General features: G+C 35.0%; 1 protein-coding gene across 2 annotated transcripts in view; it reads right to left on the bottom strand.

Annotated features, from left to right (window-relative positions):
- Positions 1-25,663, bottom strand: part of LOC149552258 (protein CONTINUOUS VASCULAR RING 1-like) — a 118,897-nt gene that overhangs the window by 10,547 nt on the left and 82,687 nt on the right. The window lies entirely within an intron of this gene.

Genomic DNA, 25,663 nt, shown 5'->3' with positions numbered 1-25,663 from the left:
TTCCACTCAAAACTTCGAATCCAATTGCTTCTTTTATTCACTTTTCTCCCAAATTCGTACTACACAATCAAAGTTATGCTTGCACAAGTTTGGCAGAGCTTTCTTGCACACAAATAAAGATGATGTTTACAATGAGGGGGCACTCCTTTATATAGGCAAAGGAGTTGAGAAAAAAGGGGGGGAAAAAGTGGGAGCAACTCAACCAACTTTGACCTGATCAAACTAAGTGAGAGAAGTTATTGGAATACATGTCATAAAGATATTTCATGTAATTACATAATCTCATGCAATTCATTCTCTGTAACTATAAACATGAAAAACACTTAAAGAAACTGTTAAGGCTATTGATTCTAAATAAATCAATCCTGTAGATTGTCAGTAAAGGCCTTGTACTTGATGATGCAATACCGGATGATCACAGGATTGGAAGTTCCTGTTTTTGTGCCACTATATTCAACTTGATAACCATGGTGTTGTGTCTTTTGATAGTCTCTGACTCTCTTTGATGAATTGCCCATTGTCATTTGAAAACTTGATGTGATCAAGATTTTTCTCGTTCGGGTTGTCATGAATTCTCCTTTGTATATTGGCACATTTTGGAGTCTTCGACACTTTGAAAACCTTCTCAATGGTGTATGAATGTAAACTCGGAACAACTTTCTATCAGCACCTTTAACATTCTTTTTTTTGAAGCGAAGTGCTTGGGCGCATTCCTACACGAACTCAGGTTCTCAAACAAACATGGAGATCAAATGAATAATTGTTTCCTAAGAATCAAAGCATGTCTTCTTGACAGGACGTCTATGTTGTTTAAAAAAGTTCTGACAAATCTTGGAGAGTGCACCGCAACATGAAGATGAAAACATCTTCCAATGAGATTGGATCCATGAAAACTTTGGGATTTGAGTTACAATGACGAATCCATGAGTGTTCGAAGTATGGATTAGATACTTATGGAACACATATAATGGCTGGAAATGAATTGGAAACAATGTGTATTTGGGTGAAAAGGGCCAAAATCAAACTCTCAATGGTGGATTGCATGCGGGAAAAGATGAGTTTTTCTGGGTATGGCCAAGAATGAGAGTTGGAATGTATATGGATGCGTGCAACTGGCTACTTTGATGTTTAAAAGTGTGACCTTTTACTAAAATTGAGTCCTCTAGAGGTAATTACATGTTAAGTAATTTACATGTAATTGTTACTTGATGTAAACATGTAATTAGGTTCAAAGGATGGAATTCCAGGTAAATGTGGATGAAGAATGAGATTGCATTAAATGCATATGGAGAATGAGATGCAAAGTGCTTTGGAATATGTTGATGAATATGGAATGACGTGATACACTTGCATGAAATAGTAGAAAGTGAAATGGAGTGAAATGCTCTCACGTTCTTGGGAAAGAACTTGGAACCTCTTCAAAAATAAGGAAAACAAAACAGCAAGCAAACAACAAACGAAACTAAACACAAAACAAAAACATACCTTTAGTTTTTGACTAAAACATGTCAAAAAAACAATTTGCTCTCTTACGCAAATTTGAATTTAGAGTTTGGGGAAATTCCAAACACTAAAAAATGGAAGATCTCATCTTATTTAAAGAAAAAATGCACAATACATGTATATATTTGGACAAATGTACAAGGATGAATAACAATATGCAATGTAATAAAAAAGGATTGAAAACTTCAATTTACTTACTGATCAAGGAGCCAAAAGTGGAAGATTAATAGGTTTAAAAAATGTTTCTCCTACAAATTCGAACCTTCAACCAACTATATTGACTTCCTCAGTACTTGCAAATGATGGCTTTTAATGAGCAATCGATGAGGCATTTTTGCAAGGATATGCCAAAAATGGGCCCTTTCATCCCCAACATGCAAGATATTCTTTGAAAATGCCAAGTATTTGGACTTTTTTTACCAAAAATATGGTCTGAACATGCAATGATATGAATCGTTTTTAGCATGGGAATGAAAAAACGTGATCGTTAATAGCAATAATAAGGATCCAAACTCCAAAACGACTCCTTGGCTAAAAATGTGGGCTTTAAACACCAAAACTAGATTTTCTTTGGAAAAATATGGCTTCAAAATGCCATGAAATTCAATGTTTTTTGCATGAAATCAAATGCCTAATGCATGAGAATGCATGAAGATGCAAAATTGACCCTAGTTAGAGATATTTCATGCCATGGAATGAGCAAATTTGGGCATTTTTTCCTCAAAAACATGTTCTTCAAGGGTGAGAACGTGGACGTTTTTACTCTTGGAGGCAAAATCATGGTTTTAGGTTGCAAATAAATGTGTAGGAAAATCCAAACGCATTCTTGGAGTGCTTTTGCATGTTTTGAAATGCATGCTTTTTGAATCAAGACACAAATCGCACTCTTGAAGACTTATTACATGTTTTCAAATTGTCAAAACAATGCAAGTAGTGCAAAATTGCACTCTCTGAGGCCCTTTACATGTTTTAAAAACAATGCATTTACATGTCTTGAAGCCTTTTGATGCAAATCACACTCGTGTAGACCCAATGCATGTTTTAAAAACAATGCATTTACATGTTTTAAGTATTTCAAAATGCCTCTCTAGTGCAAAATCGCATTCTCTAATGGCATTTACATGTAAATGGGTTGGAAAACATGTCTTTAAATAAATTAAGTGATCAATTAAGCACATGTCTAATTGATTTTTGAGGAAATATCACTTAATTGGGTCAAAAATAACACTTGCACTATATAGTTTAATATATTATGTGCACATATCATTCACAAAGTAACATTAACTTAGATATTTTGAATTAAAACATAAAGTAACTAAACAAATAAATCAAACTATATAGTTAATAAAGTCACTTAAGTGAAGAATTTAAAACACAACTCAACATGAAAATATAACATAAAGTGTTCTATAGTCACTTACATGATAAAGTAACTTAAAAACATAACATAAAGTGAATATTTTTCAAAAAGTGAGTGTCAAAATTAATATTTAACATGATATGTTATATTTTTCAAAAAGTGAGTGTCAATATTAATATTTAACATGATATTTTAAATTATGCAATTGCATCTAGAGAGTCCACCTTTTGGGGACTTAAATGGTCATATCTTTTGATTGCCAAGTCCGATTAAGCCCTAAGATATACCGAATCGAAGGGAAAACTGCAAACAATGGTTTGAGCAAAACCAAAACACCAAAAGCAAACAAACACACTCAAAAAACGAGAAAAAGGACGTTGAAGGCTTCATAAATCAAGCATAAGCTTAATAAAACAAAAAACAAAAAAAGACTTGATGAAAGCCTTCAGTAAAAGAGTTCATTACACAAATCGGGGTCGATTGATTGATCAATGCTAGCCAATTAAGTAATGAACTATCTCAGAGAAATGCGAAACTAAGTTGAGAAAGTTTCAAACTGTTACCTACATTTTGTGGTGACAAAATGCTGGACAACATGAATGACATATATAATATAACTATTAGGGCTTATTCAATTAATTTTCAACTATCAATTGCCATGTAATATTTACATTTGGCATTTGGCATTGATCAATGATCAAGTATCATACTTGAAATGATTTAGTTTTACAATTTGTATGTCTCTTTTTTTGTATATATAATGCATATAATACACCCAAAACCCTAAAAAATAATTTCACGCACCCACGGAGCAAGTTTGTGGACTTAAAGTAGTCCCTAACCCTGAACCGAGAACATAGCTGAAACCCCTGCAAAAGCTCCAATCCCTAGCTGCTCCTACAAGATATGAATTTCATAATGCCAAATGAAACCCTCTGCATGTTACTTTATTGTCCTCCAACCTTAATCAACTTCATTAAGGTTTGTTCCCTTTTATTAAATAAAACTTCATTTATTCTCACCCTTTGAGGTTTGAACTTCCACTAGGATACTTTATTCATTAATATTTTTCCACCTGTTTTAAAACAATGTTGAGGCTTCTAGGGATGTGTCAAGGGGCCACTCAATATAATATTATAATATAATTTTTTTTTAAATCCCTTCTACTCTATTCTAAATAAAACATTAAAGCAATGGCTTTCACAATTATTCTTGGATCCATCATCCCAAACTCTCAAACTAATAATTGAAGTTGCTACTACTCCAAAGATGATGTCTGAATTAAACAGGCCAACTGGCAGCCTCCTAAAAATGGGCAATCTTCAAAAAAGTAAAAGCTTGCTTCTAAATGTCCAAAATGGTTCATAAAGTCTCCTACTCAACTCCACTACTACAGGTGGTCAACGAGTGAACTAACAGTTTCCTAAAAAATAGGGATGTAACTAAAATTTAGTCAGTTGTCTCTAAACATCCGAAATGGCTCATAAAGCCTCTTGCCGGTCTCCTCCACAAAATGAGCCCCCCCCCCATAAAAAATAGAAGCCTCTTCTAAAATTTGGGAAGCTGTCTCTAACCCCTAGCGACATTAGATAAACTCTTGAAATGTAGTCAAAAGATGTCTTGTGTGAATGTGCAACCCTTGAATGAGTTCTCTATTTATCTCATTGGCCTACAAAACTGTTGAAAGGCCAATCCCTAAAAAATAGTTGATGTTAGGCAAGGGTCAGAAAATGGACCATTACAATCTACACTCCCTAAAATTACTTGCCCACAAGTAATCATACGAATCGGCCTTGTAGCATGCTCACACGCTCTAACTAATACTCGATCCCAAACTAATCTACAGTGCACAAGATACATCTCTTGCATCACTCTCCCACAACTATCAATGACACTATGCCCCAACTTGTGAAGCAACTCCTCCTAACCCAAGAAATAATACACTGAATATGCCAATGTCAGAATCCAAAATCATTTTCTCACCTGTGTTGAAGGCGACGAGATTAATGTATCTCATCGTAAGAACATCATTAACTCTCTGCCTATAATGGTAAGCTATCATGAGGATATAAGAAATATCCATCATAAATGGGTAAAGATAATGTACCACTCCACCCCATGATGCTGATATAAATTAAAATAACATCCATATTGCTAAGAATTATCACTAGCAATGTTGCAAGTTTGCAACTAATATATACAATGGTGGGAGAAGATGAAATCTCAACACTTAACCAATTTCTAACAAAGAATAGATGAACCCAAACTTCCAAAGTCATCCATCTAGTTGTTGTCCTTGAGGATCAAGTCGAAGCCTTTGTAATCGGAAGCATAGAACCTCCATATCCTAAAAAATAGGAGATTGTCTCTAAACATCCAAAATGGCTTATAACGCCTCTGACTAAACTCCACTAGGTCCAAGTGGTCAACTGGCAAATTGACAATCTCCTAAAAACTAGGGATCTCGCTTAAATTTAGGAAGTTGCCTCCAAGCATTCAAAACGCCTCACAAAGCCTCTTGCAATTCTCCACAAAATTATGCCCCTTTCTAAAAATTAGGGGCCCCTGACAGAAGCTGTCATGTGTGAATCTGCAACCCCTCAATGGGTTCACTATCTATCACATTGGCCTATGAGACACCATTGATAGGCCAATCACTAGAAAATAGTTGACGTTCATAAAGGGTCCAAAGTGGGGACATAACATGCAAGGCCTATATGATGTGTTTCTCTCCACCACCTTTACCAAGGTTGTGATAATGCCCCATGGAAAATCTATGGCACATGGCCTATAGAAGAAACACATGATTTTAGGTATGCATAGTCCTAAGCAACAATCTAAATTCAATATAGGCAAAGTGAAGCTTTGTTTTCCCTATTTGTAATTCCCTCAATCTCTTTATCATGACCAAACACAACACTCAGATGGTATAAACATGCATAATATGTTATTGCAATCACATATTCCTATGTCCATATATTAAATCAAATCTTAGATAATGAATCCGAATAATATATTTTACGCTACAATAGATATCATAAACAGCAGTATTTATTAAATCAGAAGCATGCAGATGTATGCATGTATAATTTTGCAATATAAGAAATCAGGTAAAAGTATCACACTCCTAAAGTGTATATGCAATTTAGTAATGAGTAGTCATAAATAGAATCATTAATATATATATATATATAGCTTGCACAAATACATGAGTAGGCTTGGCCTATGGATTTGCTCCACATAGGTCTTGCGTTCGACTCCCTCCCAAGTTTAAGAGGGGGACCGCTTGTAGGTTGTAATTCCCCCCACCCCAAGAAGACTAGTCTCACCTTTACTCGTCCCTTCCTAGACCCCAACTTGGCCATTTGTAAGTCCAAGGTAAGTCAATTTGGGCAGTTGGGCTAGGTCGTGGGGATACCCCTAGCTTAACAAATGTACTAAGTTACCAAATTCTCTGTTGGACCTAGAAATTCTTGGTTCAATTCTCTCAAAAGTCTAGTCCTCGACAGAATCTATCAAAAGTCTGCTAGGGAGCAAATTTTGCTACGAATTCTCTGAGAGGAACCCTGATAGAATTCAGACGACTTTTGTGCAACTTTGGTTTCTAGCAGAGGAAACTGGACAGAATTTCGGAGAATTTTGAGAGAATTTGGTCCAAATATACCTTTTGTTTACTTTTTCAACTTTTTTTTTGCCAAATCAGACTCGAGTTACTAATCATATTTAATTTGAATTCAATGCTACCAACGCTACTTGAGAGGAAGAATCAAGATGTATAAAAGTGCCATGCATCTTTAATGAAATGTATGTAATACCATAATTCATGCTTATAGCCTAACATGTATGGAAAACTATGGATTGAACAAAACCTAAAGAGATCTTTACCATGGATAATTCTAGATCCAAATCCTGCTTTCCTGGTTTTATCCAGTCTGATCCAATGTTGCTTTCTTTGAATCATCCAATATGATAGTTACTATGTGAAGCTTGCAATGTGGTAAAAACCACAACCTTGGCCTTAAATTGGCCTATAGCATTACTTTTTGTGCTTCTAATTTGCAACAGCAAAATGATGATGATTTACTTGATGGTTTTTGATGATATTTGATCAATCATGGCTGATTATTAATGTTGACATTATTGTTTTTGAACGGAAACATTAATATAGTGGTGTATTTTGCTATGTTGTTATAATATTAGCATAGTGGCATATGAGAATTTATTTCTTGTTGCATCTATGTACACACATATATATAAAACATATATTATTGTCTGTACGAACCCAAAACAAATCCAAACCCAACCCAAAAAAAATTGAACGAATTTCGAAGGCGAATCTCGAACTCGAGTCAGTACCCAAATCTGAGCCAGCAATTTAGCAAATATACACACACACGCACCCCAAGAATCACAGAATTAAATTAAACTGCTACATTTCTTGATTTTGTTGATTTGGTAATCAGATTTATTGATTTAATTCAATATAAATTTACTGAATTCAAATATAAGAGTTCAATCCTATTTACAAATTTATATAAATTCAAATTTAAATTCACTGGACTTATTGATTAATTCAGTTGATCCTTAATTCTTGAATGCCTTATTGTACTTGCTTGACTTTATATATGGTATTCCTCATCTTTTGCTAATCACTTTACATTATAATGAAGGAATGGTCCTTCTCAATTTTGCCTCTGCGTGGCTTAATTTTAGTTGTTTTATATAAACCTTTTGTAGGCTTTGTAAATCAGCAACCGAGGATTGAAGGCCATTTAATATGCAATGTGTTTCGATGTTTATAGAAGTTTGGTCAGCTGCACATAAATAAGGAGGCGCATGTCTCCTACATGGGAGGCACGTCCTTTCACTGACGTGTCTCCCTCATTTAACGTACGGTGAAACAAACTTTTCCCTCCGTAATTACATTTAATCACTTAGGTTTGATTTAAAGCGTGCAATTATGATATGTCCAATTGCATTAAATTTGATGGTAAAATTATTTGACATGATTAATGTGAAAGGTTAGTAAATTTTATACATATATATTCTTCTAAATGTCAAATCATATACACATAAGATTCATATCATATTTCATTTGATTTCACAATTTGTTTATTTGACTAAACTATAACACTAACACTCCCTCTTAGTTTAGGAGGATAAAGACGTAGATAAATATTACACCATTGGTAATATTAGAAATGACACATTTAAGGAAATCTTTGATCAGAAGATCTCCACCAGTTTGATATCATGAGTATATGGCCTCTGAAATATCAACATATGATCTTCACCAAATACTCTAAGTAATGGCCTGCAGAATATCAACACGTGATATTCACCACGTACTCAATGAGGTAATGTCCTACAAAATATCAACACATGATATTCACCAAATACATTCAAACAACTCATAGACCGTCAAGTGAATGACATCTAACACTTAGTTGTTGATTTACAAGATATAATTTATAATGATTTGTTTCATCATTTACATAAAATGTATATCCTAATTTAAGTTATTGTAAGATCGTCACCTTCCAATAACTTCTGCAAATACAAGTATTGATCATTTGAAAGTTGTCACTTTCTTATGATGTACATAGGCTCAAATAGTAATAACATGTCATTTATAAATAATACAGTACAATAATCAATTAGTCTAAGACTCTATCTCAGAAATTATAACTATGGCAAGTTCACTATAAAAGTGTTCCGCATTTATTTTGCAATAGGTTAGGTGAGAATGATAAAGAATGGAGTACTCCCTCTTAACCCAATATTTCACACATGTTATAGATATTTTGCAGTTCTTTAGAAAGGACATCTCTCTGAATGTGTACCAGATTTGCAGCCTTTGGCAAAGGATGCTTGATGTTACAGTCTATCAGGGCATTGTAGTACTGAGTGAACCATTGTTGTCGCATCTAAGGCATTGCATTTTAGAGTAGTTCATATGTTTCCTTTTCCCTTTGAATGTAGGTTTCTTCCTTTTATCAACTTGAGCTATGAGAATCTGAATATCACCTCTAGTAGAAGTATCACCAATTCCTCGAGAGATTAACATGCACTCCTCTTGTATGTTGTCAACCTTAAGTCGATCAAGTTTAGGAAGCTTGGATCGAGAACATACTCCTTGTCTAAAAGTTTCCCATGATGTTGGTTGTCCTTTTAGTGCTATCATGGTTAATTATTTGCCATCATAGATGTGACCAATTGTAGAGAGTTGGCTCCTTAGTTATTTTATCCTCATGAAATATGAAGCGATGGAATCTCCTTAATTCATCTTGATGTCAGAGAGTTTGTCTTTTAGTGTGAGAATTTTGTCAGTATTGTTTATCTCAAACATCTCTTCCAGTGCTTTGAGCATTTCATGTATTGTGTCTAGTTTTGTAATGACAGAAAGTAGATGATCCTTAACACCATCCAAAAGTAATTTCATAGCCTTAGTTTTGTCTTTTAATCAATTCATCACCCCCAATAAACTGTTTTAGATCATGCTCCTTCAAGATTAACATTATTCGCAATTTCAATGCTGCAAAATTTGAGTAAAATTCAAGTCTTCCCTCTAATCTCATACTATTCACTATTTTGGCAAATGTAGGGTTTCAGAAAATTTGAGCGCACTGGAAAAATAAATCTGATCAAGATCGTCTCTTAGACCTGCTCTGATACCATGTTAATTTTGGTAATCAGATTTATTTGATTTGATTCAATATTAATTCACTAAATTCAAATATAAGAGTTCAACCCTAAAACTCACCTTGATTTTGATATGATCAAGATCTTCAAAGATCAACTAAAACATATCTTCTATCTGCTCCTTCAGACGGATGTGTCAGACTCCCTCTTTTTCTTGCAAGAACATCCTCAAAGGAAAGGATCAAGGCAAATAGCTCTTATAGTACATATTGAAATAATAAGAGAGAGACTAATATAATATTCAATAATAATGGATAATTTTCATAAAATCATTCCAATATAATGTAGATAAATGTCTAATTTAAATATATACAAATTGAACATATATGTGCATATATTCCATCTTAATATATATACTTTAATCTATATTATCAACTCAATAGACATTATAATACTGACTAGAGTTAAATAACTAAGAATTGTTATTATATATGTAACTATAATGGTATATCCCCTCCCTACATGAATTTATTTCTAATCTTATCCTAATGTTATTTATATCCCATAACATTAGAATTCATGAGCTCAACCTATAATATTTGTTTGGGGGATTAAAATACAAATTATATTTTCCTATCTATAGTAAAACAATGCTATTAATTTCATTAAGTATTACCTAATATACCCTTGTACCTTTCCAATGTAATGACTAACGTCACTATACATAATGGAGAGTTTAGTTGAAAAGAGTATGTACCATCAAATAGATTACCTTGCCCAATTATGTGAGCCCACTGAGTCATTTTGTCTTGACCATCACCTTTTTAAATGTACAATGTCCTTGCCTAGTTCGGTGTCTTTGCTTCATCTTGGTTTGTGGGTGTTGTTTTATAATGTGCAATTAACAAGTCTATTTCGTGTTCGTGTTATTATGACCATTGTTAATGATCAATGGTCTTATATGACCTATCATGTCATCTCACGTGTATCCCAAATAATATATGGTGATTCCATCATTTTTGTTTCGTTTTGAGAGGAAAATCATCATTTTTGTTTCATTTTGAGAGGACCAGATTTTTGCCAAAATCACATAGGAGACACTATGTTGTATGTGCAGTGGTGATGTCTAATGGGAATTAAATGACTGATGTAAAGATCGTCCCTCAATTGCAGTGTCAAGATGATCGGGTGTGCTCAAAGTTTCCATTGCCTTCTAGCCGAATTTGTCGTCAACCAACAAATAGTGTCTGCCATAGATTAATGTTTTGATCATCTTCTTAATTGATCGATGGTATATTTTACTTGAGGATGTTGACTCACTGTTTTATATATTTCTTCTATATGCCCATTGTCTGTGTACTACCAACTTAAATTCATATGCACTGGAAGTTTATCAAATCATCTTTCTAGTTGTTAGTAACCCTTTTAATATTGTTGTCTATGTTGTGTATGCTATTAAAAACATTTGTATGAATGTGACTCGCTCATTTCTATTACTGCAGCTTATCTCCTATTATATTAAACCTGATTACATTGATGTTGCAAGCAATGTGCAGATACAAATGATATATGACTATATCGTAGTTTGCCTTAGGTGGTGATAGATTCATAACTGAGCTGCTACTAAGATTCTAATTGTCTCATTCCCTCATTTGTTCCTTCCCACCGATTTCTTTTGCAGTGTTATATGTTGTATTTTACGACTGCTCCAGCAACGTGCATAACAAGAAAAAATGTACTAAGCACTTCCATGCATTTGGTACGTGTTTTCCAAATGGCAGCAACCTCTAATTTATAATGAGAAAAAGCTTATGAAGAGACATGTCCCTTCATGGGATGTCTATTGGATATTAGATATTACTATAATAACAAATAATAATACCTCCCATAATAATATATTATATCTCACACATATATAATATATATTTATATATCTGCATTTTAGTCTCATAGTTTATCCAACTGAAGCCACCAAACATCAACAAGTTGATCTTTAGTTCTTGATTGCGTTATTGTACTTGCCCAATGACATGGGCCCGCTGCAAGTTGTTTGAATGCTTAACTTCATATCTAGCATTCCTTATCTTTTGCCGATCACTTTATAATATAATGTGTTAATTATTGTGGATCTCTGATAGATAAAACAATTACAAAATAAATGCTTGCAGAGAATATCTTACTTGAATAATGCAGAATGTATTTACTTTTCTTTTGGCAGCGATCACAATATTATCTTCCTTCTTCAAACTGTAACTGTAACAACTAAAGTGTTGTATAACTGATGAAATAATAATAACAACAGTAAGCAATGTTTATACAATATTATTTATTGACTACAGGTACTTTGAATGCCGTGGATTGATTGATTTCCCTGTGGCAGAGTGCTCATATATATATGTGAGTAGAGGACACGACTCCGAAGAGTCATGTCTCTACGTGGCCCATGCCTCTTCGGAGGCATGTTCGTTTACAACAATAACAAACAACCTTAATATATATGTGCCCGATAACAACAATATAACATGGCACGATAATGAGTTGTCTCCCGATAATAAAGGAGCCCGATCATAATGAAGGCTGCCGATAATCAATGAAACTTGATCACAGTATTGCCGATAATCCATATAATATTATTTGCATATGCCAGAACATTACATTATGCTTCAATGATAAGATCTCCTCATTACAATGCTTCTCGAAGGGGTTATAAATACTTCCCGAAGAACTTTTCCGAAGGAGTCCGTCGGCCACATACAACATGTCGCTACATAACAAAGCCTTTCCGAAGGGACCCGTCGGCTACATAATAAGAACCTTTCCGAAGGGATCCGTCGGCTAATACACAATTTCCATTCCGAAGGGACCCGTCGACTGATACATAATTTCCTTTCCGAAGGAACCTGTCAGCTACATAACAAGAACCTTTCCGAAGGGACTAGTCGGCTGATACACAATTTCCACTGACGACAGTATATGTATATGTATATGTATATGTATATGTATATGTATATGTATATGTATATGTATGTGATTTATGGAGTCAACAATAATTTTCAGTGTATCAAGTAATCCATGTTTTGCTTCTTCTAACGCTAAACATTAACACTCCGTCTTTAGCAAGGGAGAAGTAAAACATCAATAAGTCAGAATCATCATTTAATCAACACAATATGAACAGTAAATGATCTCTACTTGCACTTAAGCAATGTCCAGAGATATCCATGATACACTCATAATCTCTATTTGCACTTAAGAAATGTCTAGAGATGTTCATGATACACTCATAATCTCTACTTGCACTTAAGCAATGTCTAGAGATGCACATATAATCTCTACTTGCACTTAAGAAATGTCTAGAGATGCTCATATAATATACACACAGGTTTATTATTTACAAGATCGTCACCTTGTAAATAATTTCCTTCAAATAAATGTCCATGAAAGATCGTCACCTTTCATTACATATCAAATGCTACTAAGTAACCAATAGAAGCATAAACTTAAATGAAATAAATATTTTATTTCAAAAATTTATCATTACAATTAATCATACCAAGTTTTTCTCTGAAGTATTTCAGTTTCACTTTAGCAAGAGGCTTGGTAAGGATATCAGTTGTTTGCTCATTTGTACATATGTATTCCAATTCAATAACTCCTCGATTCACCATATCTCTGATATAGTGAAATGGAATTTCAATATGTTTGGAGTGGTTGTGAAATACTAGATTAGAAGAAAGCTTGATACAACTTTGATTATCACAATAAATCATAGTGGGCTTCAAATGTCTTTTGAAGAGATCTGATAGCAACTTTCGTAGCCATATTGCTTCTCTAGCACCCAAGGAAGGTGCAATGTACTCAACTTTGATGGAACTCAATGCTACTGAAGTTTGTCTTTGACTAGACCAAGAAATCATACCAGATCCAAGATTGAAACAATATCCTGAAGTATTCTTCCGCTCAATGGAGCTTCCAGCTCAATCAGAATCTGAATATACAAGTAGTTCAATGTTGACTTTGTCATATTTGATTCCCATTCCAATAGTACCCTTTAGATATCTCAATATCTGCATGTAAGTGTATCTTCTTAGGAGCACACATAAATTGACTCAAGGTGTGGGTTGCATATAGCATATGTCAAGACGAGTATTGACCAAATACATCAGGGATCCAATAATTTGTATGTAGTAAGTAGGATCTACAGCCTCAAATTTGTTCATATCATCTTTTAATTTGTGTAGATTTATTTCTATAGGAGTAGCAGCCGGTTTACATTCCATCATTCCAAATTTGGTTAAGATATCAATTGTATATTTTCCCTGATTTAGTATAATACAGTTGTCTTGTTGCCAAACTTCTAATCCCAGAAAGTAGTGAAGTAACCCTAAGTCTTTCATTTCAAATTCTGCAGTGAGTTCTTGCTTACATTTCTTTATGAGATGTTCCTCACCTGTAATTAGCAAATCATCAACATATAATACAAGAATAATCATATCAACACCTTCAGTTTTGAAGTACAAATTTGGGTCAGCTTCATTTTTGGCATATCCTAATTTCAATAGGTGATTATCTATTCTTTCAAACCAGGCTCTGGGAGCCTGTTTGAGTCCATAAAGTGCTTTCTTTAATTTACAAACATGAGTCTTGTTGTCATAAGTACTGAACCCTTCTGGTTGTTCAATGTAAACTTCTTCAATCTTGTCATTGAGAAATGTTGTTTTGACATCCATCTGATGTACTTCCATCCTTTAGATGCTGCAATTGCTACGATTGTTCTCACTGAAGTGTACCTGGCAACAGGGGCAAAGGTTTCTTCATAATCAATACCTTCTTTCTAAGAGAAAACTCGGGCTACAAATCTTGCCTTGTATATTTCAATACTACCATCTGAAGCATGTTTAATATTGAATAACTATTTAAAAGAGACAACTGATTTGTTCTTAGGTCTTGGTACAACATCCCATACGTCATTCTTCAATATAGAGTTATATTCCTCAATCATTGCTTCCTTCCATGATTGATGTTAAAGTGCTTCTTCAATATTAGTAGGTTCAGATTTTATGAGTTCAAATAGTAATGCAACATAACAAGATTGATTTTTGGTCCTTTTGCTTTCCTGAATTACTTCATATGGATCAACTTGATTTTCTTCTAACATTTTTCTAGCCCAAAGAGGTCTCTTTTTATTGTTATTGTTGATGTTTTTAGGTTCTATATGATTAGACATGGAAGAGAAGTCAGAATCATCCTCCCTCTCAATTTCTGTAGTTTGATCTTCAAAAATAGATTCATCACTATTACTAGAAATTTTAAAAATTGTGTCTTCTTCAAATATTACATCTCTATTAATTCCAATTGTCCTTTGCCCAGGAATGTAGAGCCTGTATTCTTTTGCAGTTTCACTATATCCAATGCATATTCCCTTTTTCCCAGAAGGCTCCAATTTCGTTCTTTTCTCTTTTGGTATGTGAATATAGACTGGACATCCGAAAATTCTCAGGTGACTTAAATCTGGTTTAATGCCGGTAAATACTTCTTCTAAGGTGGTATTTTCTAATATGGAGTGAGGGCATCAATTTTGTATGTCGACTGCAGTATTAGATGCTTCAACCTAAAATGAGTAATGAAGAATTTGATCATGTAACATGGCTCTAGCTGATTCAACAATAGATCTATTTTTCCTTTCAACTATTCCATTCTGTTGAGGATTATAAGGCACAGAAAACTCCTTCTTAATCCCAACAGAAATACAAAATTTTTTAAAGATATCAGATATGTATTCACCTCCATTGTCAAACCTTAGGGTTTTGATCTTTTGACCTGATTGATTTTCAACTAAAGCTTTAAACTCTTTAAATTTGGATAAGACTTCAGATGACTCCTTTTGTTTCAGAAAATAGATCCAGGTTCTCCTAGAGTAATCATCAATAAAAATTATGTAGTAAAGACACCCATTAAGAGAGGGGACTGACATAGAACCACAAAGATCTATATGAATCAATTCAAAAATGGATTTAGATTTATGATCACTTTTGGGGAAGAAATGTTTAGTATTTTTACCTAATGCACACCCTTTACAAATACTTGAATGATCTGCTTTCAGATTAAGTAGACCTTTTACAATTTTTCCTATAGATGATAAGACTCGAAAGTTAAGATGACCTAGTCTCCTATGCCAGATTTCAGAGGAACTTGACTTATCATTACTAAGGGTTAAGTTTAAATTAGGATTTTGGTTATTACAAAGCTTATAAAGACTTCCATCTCTGACTCCAATGGAGATGGCTTTCTTAATAGTTGAGTTCTTAGGCCAAGATAGAACTCTATCTTCTTGAAATGCAATTATGTACCCTTCATCAGCAAGTCCGGTGATGGAGACAAGATTTTTTTTGATCCCTCGTACATATAGGACATTCTTGAGTTGAAGTGTGATTCCAAAATTCAGTTATATAGAACAAGAACCAATTCCTTTAATAAGGTGAGAGGAATTATCTCCAATGGTTACTTCTTTTCATTCATGATTTGAGAAGGTTTCAAACTTATCCTTAAATCTGGTGATGTGATGAGAAGTTCCACTATCTATGATCCAAGTATTGTGATTAGTGTTTAATTCGCTTGAGAGGGCTACGAGGAATGCATAATTTTCTTTATCCACTTTCTCAACATTTTCTTCTTTAACTTCTGCTAAAGCTGCTTGAATTTTCTGCTTTTCTAGACACATAATAAGAGTGACCAAGCTTATCACATTTAAAACATCATACTTTGGACCAGTCACGTTGTTTGTGAGATTTGTGATTTTTGTTGAAATCCTTATTGTTATTTTTAAACTTTCTTTTCTTATTTGATTTGGTTTATAGTGTTTGGATGTCTCTCTCTTGATTTGAACTTAGTCCTCTGGAAGCTAGTCTAGACTCCTCTTGAGTGCATTCATTCTTTAGTTGATCAAATTTCGAAAGTTCGGATCGTGATCTTGAACCTCGAATGAAGGTTTCCCATGACAGAGGAAGATCTCTAAGAGCAATTATGCTTAGTTTCTTATCATCCACTTGGTTTTTCATAGTTGCAAGTTGATCTTTTAATTCAATAATTCTTAAGAAATATGAGGTTATCGATTCTCCACTTTTCATCTTTATATAAAGTAGATCTTTTTTTAAGTTAATAATCTACTTGTATTGTTGATTTCAAATGTATTTTGAATGAAGGAGAACATTTCAAATGCAGTTTGAAGATTAGCTATAGATGGAAGTATATGATCCTTTACTGAATCTATAATGATCTTCATTGTTTTATTATTATGCCTTTTCCATGTTACTTTCTCAGATTCACTTTCAGGCATGGGTAAATTTGATTCAATGTATTTTTCTAATTCCATTTCTCTTAGCACTATTAATAATTTGATTTTCCAAGATGAGAAGTTTGATGCTCCATCTAGCCTATCTTCTATTTTTACGTGATTCACCATTTTAATGCTTAGATTTTAAAACCTCTTTCTTTAACTTTTGAAATTTAGATTAGAATGAATACTTTGCAAAAGTTTTCCTATCAGTATAGCTCTGATACCATGTTAATTATTGTGGATCTTTGATAGATAAAACAATTACAAAAAAAATGCTTGCAGAGAATATCTTACTTGAATAATGTAGAATGTATTTACTTTTCTTTTGGCAGCGATCACAGTATTATCTTCTTTCTTCAAACTGTAACTGTAATAACTGAAGTGTTGTATAACTGATGAAATAATAATAACAACAGTGAGCAATGTTTATACAATATTATTTATTGACTGCAAGTACTTTGAATGCTATGGATTGATTGCTTTCCCTACGGCAGAGTGCTCATATATATATATATATATGTGAGTAGAGGACATGACTCCAAAGAGCCACATAGAGACATGCCTCTTCGGAGGCATGTTCGTTTACAACGATAACAAACAACCTTAATATATATGTGCCCGATGACAACAATATAACATGTCACAATAATGAGTTGTCTCCCGATAATAAAGGAGCCCGATCATAATGAAGGCTGCCTATAATCAATGAAACTTGATCACAATATTGCCGATAATCCATATAATATTACAAAGACATAGGCATATATATATGTATATGTATATTAATATATACACACACACACACACACACACACATATATATATATTAATATATATACATATATATATGCTTATATCCATGTGATTTATGGAGTCAGCAGTAATTTTCAGTATATCAAGTAATCCATGTTTGGCTTCTTCTAACACTAAACATTAACATAATGAAGGAATGGTTCTCGGTTCTGCCTTGACATGGCTTCTTTTTATTTGCTTTATATAAACTTTTTGTAGGCTTTGTTGATCAGCAACCGAAGACTGAAGACCATTTAATATGGAAATGTGTTTCGATGTTTATAGAAGTTTGGTCAACTACACATAAATAAGGAGGCAAATAAGCTTTGGAGACCTGCCCCTGAATGGATGTATCTCCTTTGTGGGAGGCACATTCATTCAATGACGAGTCTCCCTCATTTAACATACTGTGAAACAAACTTTGCCCTCCATGATTACATTTAATCACTTACTCAGGTTTGATTTAAAGCATGCGATTATCATGTCCAGATTACATTAAATTGAAAGATAAAATGATTTGACATAATTTATATGAATGGTTAGAAAATATATATATATATATACATTTCTAAATGTCGAATCATACACACATAAGATTCATATCATATTTCATTTGATTTCACAATTTATGTTTATTTGACTAAAATATATCATTAACAGCTGTAATGTCCCTTGCTTCCCTGGTTATCTTTCGATCTTCCAAGCTGATGTACCGGCAAATGTGTCAGTATCCCAATAGATTATATATATATATATATATATATATATATATATAATTACAACAAGACAAATTTAATCTAGGAGACCTAATACTCCTAATTCTCATCTAATTCCTTCGTGAGGAGAGAGTCGGTGGTCAGGCACTTAGTTAGGCTTCCTGGGGCTCTAATCAAATAGAACAGCTCTTCACTGAGAAACTTCTTCCCACTACGTGTCTTCTCTTCATGTTCTTATGGATAGTCGGTTTTAGATCTATCCATCCTTCCTAGAATGGATCTTCCTCATTCTAGGCCTCCAAGATATTCCTCCTAGATATATCCATTCCTCTATATGCATATGTCTTAATCTATAGTATATGCTGACCTTCAGAGATTTGCATCTCTGCCTTAGATATTATAACACTTACTGGGAATGTTCATGTTTTCTTCTTATTAATGATCACTTTAAGATTTTGTGTAATTTGTGCTTAATTTATGTTTTATATGTGAGATGTATTTGGACTTGTTCTTCTAATAGTTCTAAACATCAATGAGACTCCTTGCTGGTTGTGTGGTTTCTCTTCTTATTATTCTTGAGTTTTGGAGGATGGTTGAGTGTGTAGAACGTCTTGGTGGTATCCACTGATGATCCTTCTTGTGTTGTACCCATCTTTATTGTTCCAGACTACCCATGTAAGATGCATGTTTCTGTGTTTGCCTTCATGTATCCTTCTTCAGCTTCGGTCAGCTATGTAAGACTTCTTGTGTCGAGATTCACTTCCTTGGCTACGTGTGACCTCTCCTATGATTGTTCCTTCATTGATCTTTATTCGATCCAAACATTCTTCTGCCTACCCCGTTTAGTTCCTCTTTCATCGGATTTCCATTTGTTTGTGCTCATTCGTGGAGGGTCATGACTATTGTCTATGGTCATGTCTTGTTTACAAATTGTCTTTTTTTGGCTTTAATAATAATCGATTACCATTGTTATTATTATTATATATTCTTTATTGTCTTTTGTGACTATTATTATTTATTAATAATAGTTTATTGTCATTTAATTTATTATTATTATTTTGATTTAAAATAAAGAGTTAATAGAGTTATTATTTTGATTTAGAATAAAGAGTTTCTATTTGATTAATAAAAAAATAATGATTGTTATATGTATTGAATCTTCAATGTAATTGTTTAACTATGATTTTTAGCGGTTATCACAATCCCTCCCGCTTGATTTTGCGTGTCCTCAAGCAATTTGATAGTTTCTTCTTTCTCCCATGCGGCATCCTCCTTGGGTAAATTCCTCCATTGAACTAAGTACTCTGTTATAGTCCGATTTCTCAACTTCCTTCTTCGGGTCTCAGGTTCCAAAACAAGCTGGCCTTCGTCATTCAATAGGGGTAATTCTATACTGGGTTTTATTTGTTTTCCCAATACTTTCTTAAAGCGTAAGACATGGAAAATATTGTGTATTCTACTTCCTTCAGGCAACAATAGTTCATATGCTACTTCTCCAATCTTCCTTGCTATTTGATATGGTCCATAGAATCATGGTTTGAGTTTTTTTGCTCCATTTCTTTTGATTGATGTTTGTTTATATGTTTGTAATCTTAGGAATATTAGATCTCCCGTTGAAAATGTCCTTTCGCTGCGTTTCTTGTCGGCATAAATCTTTTATTGTTTCTGGGCTTCTTGTAAGTTTTTCGTAAGTGTTTTTAGAATGCATGTACTCTGCTAAATAAGATCTTGTGCACTTAGTACTTGACTTTCTTGAGGAATCAGATTTGCAAATGTAGGTGCATCGTTACCATATAAAGCTTTAAAAGGAGACATTCCAATGGACATGTGATGCATTGTATTATAGCAAAATTCCCTTAAATGTAGCCATTTGATCCATGCCTTCTATTGTCGGTTACATAGTTCCTCAAATATCCTTCCAACCACTTATTTATTATCTCGGTTTGACCATCTGTTTGCGGGTGATAACTCGTACTAGGTGTCAAGCTCGTTCCTGATAACTTGAATAATTCCTGCCAAAACTAACTAACAAATTTACTATCTTTGTCACTGACTATGTTTTGGGGGAGACCGTGGAGTCTAAAAATCTCTCTAATTAATAGTTCAGCTAATTGGTGCGCAAATGATTTGGTGGTAACTGGGAAGAAATGCGCATATTCGGTGAGCCTATCCACCACCACATAGATACTATTCTTCCCTTGTACTTTGGGTAGTCCGGTTATGAAATCCATCGAAATGCTTTCCCATTTCCCATTTGGAATGGGTAATGGTTGTAGGAGCCCTGCTGGATGTGTTTGTTCAGCCTTATTTCGTTGATATGTCATGCATTCTTGTACATGCTTTTAGATGTCTTTCTTCAGTCCTTTACATGAAATTTTTTCCCTTATCTGTTTATGTCTTGAAATATCCTTGATGGCCGAACAAGGGGTTATCATGATACTCTTTTAGGATGGTTTCTTTTACCTTTGACTATGGAGTTAGAAATACTCTCCCTTTGTAGAGTAGCAGTTCATCTCAGATTTTGAAATCTTCATTTGAAATTTTTCCTTCTAATATTTCATTGTCTTCAGAGTCCTTTGCGTACTCAACAATGATATCTCCCTTCCAATTTCTTGAAATACTAGTCATCACTTGGAGTTGGGGACATCTAGATAACGCGTCAAAACTCCGTTGTTAATTCCTTTTACATACTCTATGTCGAAATTATATGCTTGAAACTTGCTTACCCATTTTTGTTGTCGGTCATTAAGGTGTTTTTGGTTCAGGAAGAATCATAGGCTATTATGATCGGTCTTCACAATGAACTCCCCACAAACTAAATATTATCGAAATTTGGCTAAGGCATGCATTATAGCCAACATTTCTTTATCGTATATAGAATAGTGCTTTTATGATTCTGTAAGTTTGCTACTTTCAAAGGCTATAGGATGTTTCTTTTGCATGAGAATTGCTCCACTCCCTTCTCCTGATGCATCACATTGAACTTCAAAAGGCAACAAAAAATCCAGTATGGCTAAGAGAGGACATGAACTCATTGTTTCTTTTAATTGTTCGAATGCTTGTTGTGCCTTCTCGTTCCATGTAAAAGCACCTTTCTTGGTTAGGTCTGTAAGGGGGGAAGCTAGGTTAGACAAGCCTCTTACAAACCTCCTGTAATAACTACATAATCCAACAAATCCTCGAAGTTGAGTTAGTGTCTTTGGCTCCAGCCACTCTTTAATGGCTTTGATCTTCTCTTCATCTATGCTTACTCCCTTGGCATTAATCTTATGCCCTAAGTAAAGGATCTCATTTAGGCTGAACTAGCATTTTGAGAATTTGGCATATAGTGACTCTATTTCTAAAATATTTAAGATTTCCTTAACATGTTACAAGTGTTCTTCCCATGTTTTACTATAAGTGAGAATGTCGTCAAATAATATGAGGAATCTTCTTAATTGTTGTCTGAAGATACGGTTTATACATGATTGGCAGGTAGCAAGGCCATTTGTAAGACCAAAGGGATGTACTAAGAAATCAAAATGCCCATAATGGCACCTACAATCTGTTTTTGGAATGTCTTCCTTCCTCATCCTAATTTGGTGATATCCAAATCTTAGATCAATTTTTGAGAAATATTTAGCACCATGTAATTCATCCATTAGTTCATCTATGTTGGGGATTGGATATCTGTTCTTGATAGTTTTCTTGTTTAAGGCCCGGTAATCGATGCACATCCTCATGGTTCCATCTTTTTTCTTGACGAGTACTACAGAAGACACAAATGGGTTGCTGTTGAGGTTGGATGTGTCCCATTTCTAGTAATTCCTTAATAGTTTTTTCAATCTCCTCTTTGTGTTTATGGGGTTGTCTGTATGGAGTGGTTATGACTGGTTTGGCACCTTCTTTTAATTCTATGGAGTGCTCAAAACCCATTTTTGGTGGCAGCCCTGGTGGGATATCTTCAAAGAATCTTTTTTGTCTTTCTAGGATGGGGCATATTTCTGCATGAATCATAGTTTCATGGATGGGTGATTTATTCATAATAATACATTCGGCTATCCATTCTCCTTGACCCTGTCTCAATATACATTTGATTCTATTGCAAGAGACTATTTCGGAGGATCCGTCTAGTAAACCTTTTAATGATATGTCCCTCCCATCGTGTTTGAAAGTTACTTCCAGCTTGGGTTTGTCTATAGGAAAACATCCCAACGAATCAATCCATGGCATCCCAATAATGATATCATTTTGTAATCTGACCATAAAAAAAAACCTGCATTTATAGTGTAGTTATTTAAAGTAATTTCTAATTGGGGGGTGATCTCCATACATTGATCAATAGTACCATTGCCCATCATTACCTTGAAGCCTTGGAATTTTTGAGTTTTAAACCTTCTCTTGGTTACTAGGTCCTGGCTGATAAAGTCGTGCGATGCTCCCGAGTCTATTAATGCAATTACCTTCTGGCCCTTTATTGTTCCTTTGACAAAAAAGAGTCTCTTTCCACTTTCTTGTGTAACCACTACTAGAGTCCCACATTCCTTTTCAGTCACCTTAATTCTTTTGTTTGGTGCTTCATCTTCATCTATTTCTTCCATTCTATGTAATTGTCCCCTTTTACATTGGTAGTCTCGGCCCCAAGGTTCCTTGCATTTGAAGCACAACCCCCTTTTTGATAATTCATCCTTGTTTCTAATGGCTTCTTTTCCCTAGCATCAGTGCCTTGGGTTACATGGTTCTTTGCAAAAGTAACATGTTTTATCTTTATTCTCCTTTCTTGATCCTTCTTGCTTACCTTTAGGAGGATGAGTTCTAAATCTTTCCTTGTATACGTTGGATTCCTTCTTCCTAGCCTTTTGGATTGCTTCTTCCACTGTTTGAGGTTCTAAAGGATTAACTATATTCTTAAATGGATCTTTAAGACCTTCCACAAATAAGTAAGTCTTTTTTGGGATAAGTCGGGTACCATGATTGAAAGTTTTTGGAACTCATTTGCAAATTCTTCTATTGTTCCATGCTGTTTTAAATGAGTTAATTCTTTGAAATACCATTCAGATTCGATTTGATCGAATCTTCTAATAAGTTTCTAAGAGAACTTTTGGTACGATGTTATGTTTTGGTGGCCTAGGGATAGTAGGCCATTATACCACCATTCATGTGTTGTTCCTTCTCAATGTAATATGGCGAATTGAAGGGCATCTTCTTCTGTCATCGGGCTGAGGGTAAAAGAGGAGTTTAATTTTTGGCGCCAAGCATGGGCTATCATCTTTCTTGACCCACCAAAATTTGGTAGGCTCACTTTGTTCACTTTATCCTTGAGATCTTTGTTTGCATATCTCCTTGTCCTTTTTGGGGCCTCATATTTCTGACCTTCACAAAAATCTGCGAAAGTTATAAGTTTCCTAATTTCAGGTTCAAGACTTGCATATGCCCTTGCGTACTATTAGTGGGTTGATCTACCCCTGCTTCCTCCATTGGTATTTCTTCCCTTCGTAGAAACAGTGGCCTCAGGATTCAAGAAGACGATGACTCATTAATATCTGGTCCATTTGAACTTATATCTCTCCCATGGGAAGAGTTATTCTTCAGGCTATTAATAGAGTTTCCCATGTTTTGTATTGCATTTAGAAGGGCCTGATTGGATTTATCTAGTATTTCGACTCATGAGGGTTTGGTTAGTTCATTTCATGAAGGTCCTTAATTCGTTAGCCATTTCATTCATAGTCATCTTCTTGGTTCTTCTTTCGTAGGTTTGCATTAACTATTAATCACAGGATGGCAAGATAGATGATCTAATACCACTGTAACGTCCCTTGCTTCCTTGGTTATCTTCCAAACTTCCTAGCTGATGTACCTGCAAATATGTCAATATCTCAATAGATTGTGTGTGTGTGTGTGTGTGTGTGGGTGTGCGTGCGTGTGTGCGCGTGTGTGCGTGGTGTGCGTGTGCGTGCGTGTGTGTGTGTGCCTGTGCGTGTGTGTGTGCGTGCGCGTGCGTGTGCATGTGCGTGTGTGGGTGCATGTGTGGGCGCGTGTGTGTGTGCGTGCATGTCTGTGCGTGCGTCCGTGTGTGTGTGCGTGTGCGTGCGCGCGAGTGTCGTGTGTGCGTGCGTGCGTGGGCGTGTGTGTGCGTGTGCGTGTTTGTGCGTGTGTCTGTGCGTGTGCGTGCGTGCGTGCGTGCATGCGTGCGTGCGTGTGCGTGTGTGCGTGCGTGTCTGCCTGCGTGTGTGTGCGTGTGGGTGCGTGTGTGTGCGTGCGTGTGTGTGCGTGTGTGGGTGTGTGTGTGCGCGTGTGTGTGCGTGCGTGTGGGTGTGTGCGTGTGTGTGTGCGTGTGGGTGCATGTGTGCGTGCGTGCGTGCATGCGTGTGTGCGCATGCATGTGCGCGTGCGCGTGCGCGCATGCGTGTGCGTGTGCCTGTGCGTGTGTGTGTGTGTGTGTGTAATTACAAGACAAATTTAATCTAGGGGACCTAATACTCCTAATTCTCATCTAATTCCTTCTTGAGGAGAGAGTTGGTGGTCAGGCACTAAGTTAGGCTTCCTAGGGCTCTAATCTAATAGAACAGCTCTTCACCAAGAACCTTCTTCCAACTACGTGTCTTCTCTTCAAGTCCTTATGGATAGTCGGTTTTAGATCTATCCATACATCCTAGAAGGGATCTTCCCCATTCTAGGTCTCCCGAATATTCCTCCTAGATATATCCAATCCTCGATATGCATATGTCTTAATCTTGTAGTGAACCTGCTCAAATCTGATCTTAAAATGATGATAAAGAATTGCTCAATGAAAACTACAAATGATCAGCAAAATCAATGTCTCTTATTTCAACACAATGATCCAATACAATGCTCATCCATAAGACAACACTCTTGGCATTAACAAGAAATTCAAATATATGATATGCTGGTATGAAAATGCACTCCTACAGCTGTAACTAAAAGTTATGAAATGATGGACTGTATGCAATAAAACTTGGTTGGCTTGAAGCTCCCTTGTGAATAGATGAAGAAGCAACCCTTTATTCAGATAAGTACAATAATACATCAGCTATTGTACTCGAATATTTTTTCTCAATGTAGCACAAGTAGAAGGCTGAAGTATCTTCCTCCCAGCTGCAATAATTCAAGTGATCTTTCACACCCTCAAAATTGCATACCAATTGAGAGTTTTCGTTCTCAATGGCCAATCATGACTACTGCAGAAACCCTAGGCTCCACAATGCACATCAACAAATATCAACAATAAATCTGGATGATAGACAATGAGCCCTGAATGCCTATTTATTCTTTTTCCTCAATAGGTCGGCCTCCTTGAACTTTTCTTAAGTCACC

The sequence above is a fragment of the Cupressus sempervirens genome, chromosome 6 (assembly GCF_028749045.1).
Source record: "Cupressus sempervirens isolate cs-2001-9-10 chromosome 6, ASM2874904v1, whole genome shotgun sequence".
NCBI classification, from domain to species: domain Eukaryota; kingdom Viridiplantae; phylum Streptophyta; class Pinopsida; order Cupressales; family Cupressaceae; genus Cupressus; species Cupressus sempervirens.
The sequence above is the reverse complement of the archived record's forward strand: the minus strand, read 5'-3'. Positions and strand labels throughout refer to the sequence as shown.